Source organism: Fukomys damarensis, unplaced genomic scaffold (genome assembly GCF_012274545.1).
Source record: "Fukomys damarensis isolate Sample0158 unplaced genomic scaffold, DMR_v1.0_HiC HiC_scaffold_1, whole genome shotgun sequence".
NCBI lineage: Eukaryota > Metazoa > Chordata > Mammalia > Rodentia > Bathyergidae > Fukomys > Fukomys damarensis.
The window spans coordinates 26,220,455-26,233,586 of NW_022900913.1; positions in this window are offsets into that span (position 1 = coordinate 26,220,455).

The following is a 13,132-nucleotide window of genomic DNA, read 5'->3' on the forward strand; positions in this document are numbered from 1 at the left end:
GTTACATGGTGCTAACTTACTTTGACTGAAATGCATTGCTCTAAAATGTTTATATCCTCAAAATTATTTTTTGTTTTGGTTTTTGCAAAGAAAAATAATTAAAATGAGTATCACATGCATGATCTTTGTTCAGCTAATTCATTTAGGAAAAACAGTATGCAATTTATTTCCCTTGGAAATGGGAGAGAAAGTAGAACCAACCTGTATGCTGTTTTCCTTTGCAGGATTTTGCTAGGCCACTCTTTGGAGATCTTGCCAGACTATTTTTGTCATGTAGGTGCTCAACTGTGTAAACAAAAGAGTGTGACTCCAAACTAGAATCAGGCTTAGTCTACAGGATGTGGTTGTGCAGGATCACCTCTGAAAACTGGATTTAGTGTATGTACTAAGAAAGCCCCTTCCTTGCCATAATTGAATGGGCTGAACATATCATTTGACTTTGTTATCTGACCTTTGTTAGGATATGTTAAAAGACAAGCAAAACAAAAGTCCTCTGAAGAACAATGAAGATGAAAATGCATGATATTTTCACCTCTATATTCCTGGATGATTTGCTGGTAATAAAAATTAGGGACATTTCTAAGGGAAGTCAAGAAATAAATTGGTTTTCTACTTTTCCTCTTTGAAAAGTTTAGATTCAATTTATACCTTTGGATGAGGTCTACAATAGTTTTCTCAGAAAAAGAAATCTTTTCTTGAGCCATGGAATTTAAACTTTTTTTTTTTTTTTTTTTTTTTTTTTTTTTTTTTTAGTGACATTCTACTCCAAGGAAACAAGACACACAGCCTGTTTAATAAAGTTATTCTTTTAAAACTTTTAATGGAAAACATAGTGAGAATACAACTAGGTAATTTATGAGAGATTATGCATAAAAGTTTGAGCAACAGGGCATGGATATTTCAATGACCACCTCAATATACACAAACACACACACAGATAGGCTTTCAAGTCTAATTGTTGGAAAATGTCAAAGACATTCCTGGCTAAAATATATCTCTCTAAATTATTTAGTTCACTAACAAATAACAAAATAATCATAATATATCTAAACTAAGAGCAGTTTTAATTAAAAGGCAATAATAGTAGCAAATAAGAATTTACAACTAAATACTACTCTAATACTAAGCTAACAACCAGCTTCTATCCCAAAACTGCAGAATTTTCACCATCCATGGTTTTTGGTGACAGTGAGGTATCTGGTGTATCATCAAGCATTACAGGGCAACTGAATTTCTTAGAAAAGTAACAAATTCAGGTCCATCATAAGCTCTGGTAAAGCACCAATTATAGTGTCTGAATACTAAAAGCTACTGATCATTAATAACTCACATAATCTTTTACTATTAAATAACTGTCATCCACATAATGGAATTGTGTGCATCACTTGTGCCACAAAGACCTGACCCCTTTCTCAGACCATGACAAAACTACTCAAGGCTGACAGCAGGGCTGCATGCAGCAACCCTTCAGAATCAACCCTTCAGAATTAACCACCATCAACCAGGGTCAAGTCTTTCAGGGAGCTAGGAGACAGGAAAGCTCAATCTCATTTATACTGAAGAAATGGATGAGAAGTGACAGCTAGAACTTTATACTTGTACCTCAGGAAGATCTCATTATCTAGTCATCCACACAGTCGAACAACAAATCCCAAATATTTTTCCACTGAAATATTTCATTAGTGGCAGTGAGAATTTATAGCTCATTTAAAGCTGGGTTCTGAAGCTATATTGAAAAATCCAGTTCTAGCTTTCCCATTTCTTAACTGTATTAGCCTAGATAAACTAATGAACCTTTGTAGATTTTTGTTTCTTTGTCTGTAAAATTAATAATAGTTTCCATTGGTTCTTCTGAGGATTAAATGATATGATCAAGGACTGGAAAACGAAGACATATATATCAAATCCAGCCCACCTGCATCTGTAAATAACCTTCTGGAACAGTCGCATTATTCATTATGGCTTTTTATGGGCACTTTAACACCAAGCAAGAAAGAAGTTGTGATGGGAAATGCAAAGCTAAAAAGCCTGAAATATTTATTCTCAGACAGGGACTGCATAGCTGCAAAGCCTAAAATATTTATTCTATGAAAAAAACTACATGGCTGCAAAGCCTGAAATATTTTCTGGCTGTTTGCATAAAAAGTTTCATACATACATTATCATGTAGGTATTCCTTCAAAACCTCAGTATGGCTGTAAGAATAATCTACACGATTTTGGTCTGTATGAAAACATGAAGTTTAAAGTCTGATTGACAGATGGCTTTTTCTTTGTTTCTTTGTGCCCTTTCATTCTTACATATTTCTCTAGAATGCCAGAAAAGCATCTAATGGTAATAACAAAGGATAACTAAATTTCTTGATATCCTAGTTTAATAAGTGGAGATATACAGATAGGTTCTCAAGTCACTCTGGCTTCTTGAAATCTTTCTCTTATTTATATTTTGTATTCACTATATTTCCAGAAAGACTACTTTGAAGAAAAAGAGATGGGCAGATAGCACATCTGACTGACAACTCTTGAGAGTCACTCAGAAAAAAACTCTGACATCTTAGGTAGGATCTTTCCTCTGAGGTCAGGTAGCTGTCAGGCACCCATCAGCAAAGAATGACACCAGTAGTTGATGCAGAAGGAGGCTAGGCACCCCAAAAGTCAGGAAAATGACCCCAAGCTAGGAGGACCTGGGAAACAGAACTGAAAAGCTACTTGGCAGTGGTGAGTGACGTCACTCCATCCTACCAGAATGTACCTGCTGAACTTGGAGAGCTTTGGGGAACAGAGGAGGCTGCCTGATGATGTCAGGTCATGAGCAGAACAAGATGTTTTTGTGCTGTTTGGAACACTGACTTCAGCTAGATAAGCCTAAAGAGCTTCCTCTGTAGCAAGAGTTGCCTCTTGCTCCTCATATTCATCCCAATACCAGGCTCCTCACAGTGTACAGTATGATACATTTATTCCCAGATCAAGCCAAGATTCAAAATGAGTCTAAGATCTTTGCAGGTTAGGAATTTATACTTGAGGACATCAATGCAGAAATAAGTGCAAAACCCTTTCCTAAGGCTCAGGGACACTGAGTGTATGGTAGGCCGACTTCTGAGATGGTCCCAGGAGTCTCAGTCCCTGGTGTGGGTATGTTTCCCTATTATTTAATGGAACACCAAGCTGAGTGCTACAGTAAAGGAATTGTGCTGATCTAGTTAAGGTCCCCATACAGCTGACCCTAAAATGGTGATTGGTGCATCATGTGCCTGGCAAGCACGAGGTCCTGAGTTCAATTCCTGGTACCAGGGGAAAAACAGCAAGCCTGGTGGGGCATGCCCGTAATCCCAGCTCTATGGAAGTGGAGGCAGGAGGACTGCCACAAGTTCGAGGCCAGCCTGGGCTACACAGTGAGCCCAAGGCCAATCTAAAATAACAGCAAGAACTTGTCTCAAAAACAAAACAAAAAATGGTGATTGGGGTGATTGGCCATGATCTAATCATAGGACCTCTTTAAAACTAGAGTTTTTGCTGGGTGCGGTGGTGTGTACCTGTAATCCCAGCACTTAGGAGGCTGAGGCAGGAGGATCACTGCAAGTTTGAGGCCAGCCTGGGCTACATGGTGAGTTCAAGACCAGCCTGAACTAATAGCAAGACCTTGTCTCAAAAAAACTGAAAAAACAAAAACAAAAAAAAAAACAAAAAAAACCCTGCAGTTTTGTATTGCTGGTCACAGGGGAAGAAGTCAATAATCACAAGTACAAAAGGAGTTGATCTGCTATTGCTATCTTGAAATTAGAAGGGAATTAGGTAGCAAGAATGAAGCAGCCTTTGGGAGCTGATGGTCCTTGGCTTATTGCCTTAAGGGAGGAGGGAACAGAATTCAGTCCTACAATTCTGAGGAACTCAGCTGAGAAGCAGATTTCTCCCCAAGCTTCCAGAGTAGATTAAGTTTGACACCTTGATTTCAGCCTTGCTACCCTGAGCAGAGAACAGACATGCTGTGCTATAATTCTGACTTCTACAACGGTGCCCTAGTAAGTGGTTACTGTTCCAAAGTGGCTTAGTTTGTGGTAATTTATTATATAACAATGAAAAAAACACTATCTGGGAAAATTTCCTTTTAATCTCACTCTCCCTCTCATTTCCCTTTGCCAGCAGGCAAACTGCCCGATTATGCTTGGCACAGCATCCTGGAATTCGGGTATGTCCTTGGAAAAATATGTAAGGTATACATTGTTATTTCATTTTCATTTATATCAATGGTGTTGCACCATAAATACGATGCCATTTATTGGCTGTTTTGTAAATTTGCATATATCTTGTTAATACCTATCCACTTGCTGGGTCTCATGAGTTCCTTCTAACTACTGTATTGTGTGAACTCACTATATTTTCATTTTTACATCTTTCTAGATTGGCTCTTAATTTCCTGTAGCAAAAATCAGCCCCATGACAAGCACTCCTCACAGGTGTTTCCTTACGTATTGTCTGAAAATTCCTCCATTGTATACTAGGCGTGATCCAAGCACATGGTGAATGTTTAAACCTAAAAAGACAATTATTACAGTAAAAGATACACTGCCTTTAACCCCCCTCAAAATATTCACCCTTGCTTCATACACATTTATCCCACCATTTTGTTGCTTTTTGAAGCATTTCCATAAATCCTCTTTCATGTCTTTAAGAGGTGTGATCAAAAATATGGTGAATATTGCTGCCAACTGCCATCCAAAAGAAAGGCAAACTTGTAAAGATACAACAGTGTGGACTCATCTATCTCATTCACTGGGTCTGTGCTGTGTGATTTTTGCTTTTCCCCAACATCAAAATGAAGCGATAAACTTAATGAGAAAAAAATGAACGCAAAAGGTAAATATTAGGAGTTGATTCAGGAGGTACAGGTAGCCATGATGGTGTAACGAAAGACACTCATGAAAGAGAACTTTCAGAACTGCTTCAGAATGTGGCAGGAATGATGGGATATATGCATTTGAAGCAAAGGGTGAGTATTTTAAAAGTGATTCATGGTAATGTATCTTTTACTGTAATGCACTTTTAAAACTATGAACATTCACTGTATTTTTCAACCACGCCTTATATACCCAGGAAGAAGATGATTAGGTCACAGATTATATGAATGCTTAATTTATCTATGTAAGTCTCAGATTTCTCTCTGAAATGATCACACCAGGAAACTCCTCTGGCAGTACAAGGGCTACTGTTTTCCATGTTTGCTGAGTTTTTTTCTTTGTTTTTTTTTGGGGGGGTTTTTTTTGGTACCTGGAGTTGAACTTGGGAGGCAAAGCAGGCACTGTGCCACTGAGCTAAATCTCTGGCTGCATGTTTGCTGAGATTTGACATTAATAATTTCTTAATCCCTGTCCATCCCCCAAGTATGAAGTGTCATCTAGTTCTTTTATTTTCTATTCCTATTTATCAATGAGAGTGAGTATTCACATAAGTCATAATAATTTGTACACAAAACATTAACCATTTGGTCTAATAATTTAGTTCCAATGAGATAAATTACTTTTTTGTCAATTGCCCACTCATATACTTTGTTGTTTTTTTACAAGATCTTCATTCTTTTCTTATTGATGTCTAAAGGTCTTATATTCTTTAGACACAAGACTGTTCTGTTATCTACCAAATTCTAAAATGGTTTGTACTATTTTTGTGCTTTATTGGGATCTTAATTAAGAAATATTATATTACCATTAAGTCACTAAAGTGTTAAGTCTCTATTTTCCTCTATTGGCTTCATACTTGTACTCCACATTTCAATTCTTAAATCTACCTAGGGTTCACATTTGTATGACTTCCTCTAGTTTTGTTTTGTTTTGTTTTTTTCATTAAGTTTACTGGCAAATTTTAGGTATACAATATGATGACATTCATCATTGGGAATTTGTATCTTTACATGATGCATCTTGGTTATTGTTTTTCCCCTTTCCTCTGCCCTCCCTTGAACCCCTCTATCCCTCCTTATTTACAAAGACTTTGTTTCTGTTTTTTCCTTTACTCATATTTATTCCTTTCCTCTCAATTCCCTCTAGTTTTATTTTTCTCCATATTTTGAAATTTTTTCTTAACACCATCATCTCAACAGACAACCCTACAGAAGTAAGGTGAGAAACTTGACACGGACGGGGCTGGGAAGCCAAAGTGATCTCTCCACTCTCTGAGACAAGGCAAAACGCAGTAACTCAAGATCCTCTTGTTGGTAAAGAGGTAAGAGAAGGGTCTGTCACACTGAATGTTATGCTGAGCATCCTCTTCGGCTCCTATGTTATAATTACTAATCCTTGATTTACCTTCTTCTATCAAAGATTAGATTGCCTTTCCACTTGGGTGTGAGAGAGTAATGGCCATGCTGATGAACCCCACGAGAGTCCTGACATAACCACAGTGCTCTGAATGTGTTCGGCTCCAGCACGTGCTCACTCCCCCTTAATATCTTTTTCATCATAAAATTATTAAAGACCACTGGGACGGTTAACTAGGCCCAGCATTTCAATGATGGCAAAAGAACAATTAAAAAGATCAAACCCATGAGCTCAGTCTCCCCATGCTCACACGGGCACTCCCACGTATAACTAGAGAAAGGAGTCCAGGAACTGCTACAGGACTTGGTGTCATAAATGTGGCATTCAAACTTGCTCACCAAGCTAGATATGATATTCATTACATAGCATACTTCAGACTCACTGATCCTTTGTAAAGGTTTGAGAGATTTTATTTCTCTTCTCACCCAGCCAGGGCATACCCTCCTCATTTTTCCAAAGCAGCACACAGCTCTCTGCCAACTATGACTGTCCCTTCAATCTCTAATTAAGCCTAAAATTTCAGAAATGATTTCCCAGGAACTGCACAGAAGGAGGATCTGGTCATTGGCCTCTGGGCTGTGCCTGACTTTTTTCAATCCTCATGGGTCTTAATAATTAATTTCTCTAGGGGCATGTTGTTCCATGGGCCTCTCTGTTCCATTGGACTCGTTCCCTGGAAATAATTTCCTTTTAGAGCCAAGAGCAAATCCCACTGAACTAAACAGCTAAGGTCAGTGAGTACAAAGTCTCCATTAAGAACAGTCCTTTCCAGTCCTATTCCAATGTCAAACAGCCTTCTTCAATTCTAAAGAATTCATCTTCTCTTGTATTGCACCAGTAATGGGAAACCTGGGACTTTCTAGAAAAAGCAAACAACCAAAAATCATCTCACTGACATTCAGGGAGCACTCTCCACAGCCTTCTTTATCAGCCTATACCTTTTACTCCATAAATTGTTAGAATCTAGAGCCCTGATACCAGATGGAAGGCGGGCAAGACAATGCAGGTTGGAAGAGAGGTTGATGTTAGTAGTTGTAAGGCAAATCCAAGACGGAGATGAAGGTACCGTTTATGGACATGGCTCCATGAGGGATTATATCAAAAAGGTGGGCCAACTTTGGGAAGAAGATGAAAGATATATAGATGGTGAAATGGTTCAGGAGGACCCCTGAGAGTCAGGGTGTAGCTGAAACCTCTGGGAGGATAGAGGGGGAAGTGAAATGAAATGTCAGAAAGGGACTAGGACAACTAGAATACAAATTGGGTCAGCATCATCTTTTTAAATGAGCTCCAACTACACTAGGAGGTTTACATTCAAAAGAAGAAAATGATAAAATCGGCAGCCTACCAAGCAAGCAGCTGGTTGATGTACAAAAACCAGAGAGCCAGAGAGCTCACACAGTTTGAAAAACTTTTTTAAAGAATTTGGCCTTAGCCAGCACAGTGACACGTGCCTGTAATCCCAGAACTTCGGGAGGCTAAGGCAAGAGGATCACAAGTCAAGCCTAGCCTGGCCAATTAATGAGAACTTATTTCTTAAATAATTTTTTAAAAGGGCTAGGATTGAAGTTCACTACAAAAGCCTTGGATTTAATCCCCAGTACATAATGTACACACAAAATCTGCCTTTATGATTTGATGCCTCTTTTCCTTGAATTCATTCCATTTTTAAAGTGGCTGCTGTACTAGATTACCTTTCCCATTACTGGTGCAAAATACCCAATACTTGCAACTTAAAAAATAAGGGTTTAATTTGACTCTCAGTTTTAGAGAGTTTCACTTATGGTTGGCTGGTTCCAAGGCAAAAACATCATGGCAGAAGGGCAGAGTGGAGCAATCCTGCTCACTTCATGACAGCCAGGAAGCACAGCACAAGGAAAGCAAACCCTTCAGACATTTACAATCTACAGGCACAATCCATGACCTACCTCTTTCTTTTTTTTTTTTTCCATTGAGTTTATTGGTACTTTTTAGGTATACAGTACAGTTACATTCATCATTGGGATCTTGTACCTTTACATGATACATCTTGGTTCTTATATTTTTCCCCATTCCCCTGCCCTCCCTTCACCCCCTCTACCCTTCCCTGTTTCTAAAGGTCCTCCCACCTCTTACATCACATTCAGCTACAAACATCAATGGATTAACCCATGGACAAGTATAGCACACCCATGACCCAAGCGCCTCACCAAGGTCTCTGAAGTCAACCAAGCTGACAATTAAATTAACTGGCAAAGCTGTGTTTCAGACTCTTCATTAATGACATATTCTTGTATGTATAAATATACCCAAAGCTCAATATAACACATCCAGAAGCAGAGGAAGAAGGTGAAATAATAATAAGGAAACACAATATAGAACATATACTGCATTTCATATACTCTTCTAGTCACATAACAGATACCCTAAGACACAGTTACTGTTTATTTCTCCATGTTGGAGATGAGGCCATTGACGAACATAGAACTGATGATCTTAACCAAAGTCATGCAAGGAAAAGATGAACTGAGATTCCAATTCAAGCACTCTGGTTCCAGAATCCATCACTATACCACTCTGCTACATTGCACCTAAGTGATGGTGATTTACCTGCCCAGTATAAACTGTAACCTGTGGTTTGGCTTTCCTGTGAAAGGGTCTTCACTAACAAATCCAAACAGCAGACAAAAAGCAAGTATTTTGCTGAGCTTATTAAATTTAAAGTACTAATAGCAGCAGTTTGTTTCCAGTAGGAAGGTTTCATATTCTGAATGGTCTACATTCTGGATGATTTGCCCTTCCTCAAACCATATGATAGACAACAGTCCCAAGTGAATAGTTAGATAATACACACTTACTGTGCTGCTTAATTACGGTAAGAATGATGGGTGAAATTAAGCCAAGTTCTTAATTATCACCTTTTATGCTGGTTTTGTTTGCAGTTGCTATCTATGTAGTTTTCATGGAAAATAAAATATATAGCCATGGCAAATAATTCCCTATGATTAAAATTCCCAGTGGCAGAGGCAGTCACAAAAGTCCTACTCCATGGCCAAGGCCACTGTAGGAGCTGAAAGCAGAAAAGTCCTTCTGACACCTGGAGAGAGTCCTACCGAGGGCTACTACTGGGAGATAAGGATTCACAGGATCCCTGTACAGTGCACATGTAGTGAACCCTTGACTTAATTCAGTTTATTTCCAAGGGCTGGCTGTAGCTCACTTTGGTCAACTGAAGTCACAGCCTTCTCTACAAAAGGCTTCAAAGTCTCTCTCCTGTACAGAGGCAGATCTCAGTGTCTTAGAAAGACACTGGCCCAGGATTTCTAGATTAACCCCACACAGGAGAGAGTGTTTGGGACCGGGGATTTGGCCCGATGGCTCTGCCACCTGCCTTGCAAGCACAAGGGCCCAAGTTTGATCCCTGGCACAAAAAAAAAAAGAAAGGATGTTTGTAATGTTCCTTCTAGAATTCTTTAAGGGTTAAATCTGTATCTGAGACCATCTGGCAGCACAAGCAGCTGGCATTCAGGTTGTAACTCAAGACTTTGTTCATAAGTTAAAACTAAAATTCTGGTTGTTACCCAAGTTGTTCATATTCAGGTCAGTTGTAACTCAAGGGTCCACTGTACTAAGTGCAATTCTTTGCCCTCTGGGAAAAGCAGTTCTTCCTGCAGGTTTCAGAGTTATAGTTCTGGTGCTCATGAAGACCACCATTCCTGAGAGTGATTAAAACAGTCTTGTAATTTCAAGTGGATGAGGACTGTAATTTGTTCTCCTAAGGGAAAATCTGGCTCTCTGTGGGTGGGTATGTAGCTTGGTGACTGGAGCATTGTATAAGTTCCACCTCACATTCTGAATTTCATGAAAGTCTGAAAGCTTAGTATGTCTTATTTTCTTCATCTGTAGTATATGAAAAGTTCCTATCTATTTGCTTTGCAAGAAAGATTCCCTAATAAAAAAGATTTCATGAAGAAGGAAAAAAAACCCTCTGAGTATAAGCACTGTACATCTATTTAGACTTACAATATAAGGAGACAACATCTTAAAGTCTTCCTCTACACGTTAGTAAATGTTAATTATAACATTAGGTAATTATAATTAATCATATATCACATAGATAATTATAAATTTTATCTTAATTCTTATTCTAATATCCTTTTATTCCTCCATGAGATTGCCTTAAACTAGCCTTAAATAATGACATCATAATAAGTCTTTTATAATAACTCTTTTAGTGACTATTATTCATCTTTTTGGTGTTTCTCATAGTTAAGATGCAGATTACCAGAAGTAAATAAGTCAGCCCCTTAAATATTTGAATTCTTTAAAAAAATCACTCACATCAAATTCAGTCTTGCTTTTCTAATAGAAACATTTGACTTATTCCCACTCTAATAATCAATCTTAATCTGACTCTTACTTAACACAATGAATTTCTGTGTTAGCATAAAAGAGTCATAAAAAAGTAATTAATCCATCCTTCCTATTTTTCAGATGAACTAACTGATCTCAAAGGAGAGTGAATTTGTTCACTGTATAGCTAATTAGAAGGAGAACTCTTGTGGCATAGTTTCAAGATAAAAAAATTCTTCACCTTGTTTCCATTTTTTCCCCTTTTCTCTTATTTTTTTCCCTTCAAAGTCTCTGTAAATAGGGAGGGGCAGAGGGTGTGAAGGGAGAGCAGGGGAATGGGGAAAAAATGAGAACCAAGACACATCATGTAAAGGTACAAGATCCCAATGATAAATGTAACTGTACTGTATACCTAAAATGTAACCTTCAAATTAGACAACGCCATATCAATATTTTGGTGATAAGATTCTGTTAAGACTGAAATTTTCAGAAATGCATACAGATTTTTGGCATTTAGTGCATGATTATTGTGTACTTTTAATGTAACTTGCAATTATTATATAAGTGCATTTTACCATTTTGCCTGCACTTAGTAACAAATTTGCATTTCTGATGTAGCAGTCTTTAATGTAATTTTTATTACATTTTGCATGTTTCACTACTGTTACACAGTTTAACCCAACAGAATGACTGATTCTGCTGTCATTGTATTAGCATTGTGAATAATTATGTGAAATGTTTTAAGATAGAGTACTATATGTGAATCTAATTAAATAGCTTTTATTTCATTTAGGAGTAACTGTCCCATTGACATGAAAAACTAAAAGAAAAGGATTTCTGCTGTATAATCTGACATTTGTAGATTAAACTTTATTTTTCTGTGAATGAAACATATTCAATAAAGTACCATCCTTTAAAATAAAACAAAAAATTAATGTAGTTGGAATTTCTCAAGCACAAAATATAATTCCCTCTTATTGTATTCAGATTTAAATTGATTTCCATTCAACTGATTGTGGTCAAATGTGTTAGTCACTAAAAACTCTGCAAAACACATCATGTGTATAAAATCTATGACGTGAAATGGCAAATGCTCAGGAAGAGAATTTCCAATCAACATTGGAGGAATGGTGATCTGTTTCAGTTACATAACTTAGTTTGAGGATAATGCACAACAGTGTTGGTTCATTTGAAATGATGGTTATAAAAGAGCTGTGTGCTCCTTACTTTAGCTGTAACCCATACTCTGTCTACACTTGAATCAAATAAATGTAGCACTCATTCCTTCTGACTTTCACATATGAAATCTAGACAAACATGGGAGGTAAAGACCATGACAAGACACCAGAAAATGAAAATGAAGTAGACAAAGGTGAATAACTAGAGTAATGGTATGGTGATGAAGGGCAGAAATAAAATTTATGCTCAAGTTCCAGTAGGTTTGATGTATGCTTCAGGCCGTAGAGCGGTACTCAGCTTTGTTAGTTCATAAGTTGTGGCCCCAAATGGCTTATTTGAACTTAAACTAAAGGTCAAATTTCAGCAAGCATTTCTGCTCTGTGACTGAGCAGCCCCTGGGTAGCAAGGACACACAAAGCATAGTCAGTGCAACATGAATTCCCAACAGCTGCCATGTGAGAAGAGCACAAGGACTTTGTCCTCTGTGTCATCTCTCTTTGAGGAAACAGGGTGATTTCATTCTCACCTTTCAAAGACTAACTTGGGGATTTTATTTCTAAAACATCCCCTAACCATACTCCGGCTGGAATATCTCTCATTGTATTCAAATATACACAGTGCATGTGAATATATCCGTTAGGAAATTAAGTGCCTTGCTGCAGTGAGTAGATCTAAACCAGTAAGAGGAAAAAAGCTCTTTCTAAAATTATCTTATTTCACTTTCCTCATTGCTGGGACAAAATACCCAACACTCACAACAGAGAGGAAGGTTTATTTTGGATCATAATTCAGAAATTTCAACCCATGTTTAACAGATTTAAACACAAAAATGGTATAGAAGAAAGCTGTGGGTGAGGGAAAAAATGCTCACTTTATGGTGGCCAGGAAGTAGAGAGAAGAGAGGATTGGCGGGGGGCATCTACCTTTCCAGGCAAGCACCAAGTGACTTGCCTCTTCTGACCAGATGCCAGCTATATTGTCCTGGTCACTCAATTGCCTTCCAAAAGTCCCACCTGGGAGCACAGCTCTTGGGTCATTCTTGATCTACACCATAACAACAATATTCTTCACCTGTGAAATCTTTCCTAAAGGAAATCCAACCCAAGAGAATGGTTGAACAGTGGCACAACCATTCAACTAAGTGTTTTTTTGTTTTTTGTTTTTTTTAGCCAGAAAAAATATATATACAGGACCGGGATTTAGCTCAGTGGTTGCACCACCTGCCTTGCAAGCACAAGGCCCTGAGTTCGATCTGCAGTACCAAAAAGAAAAGAATATATATGTATATATAGTGTGTGTGTGTGTGTGTAT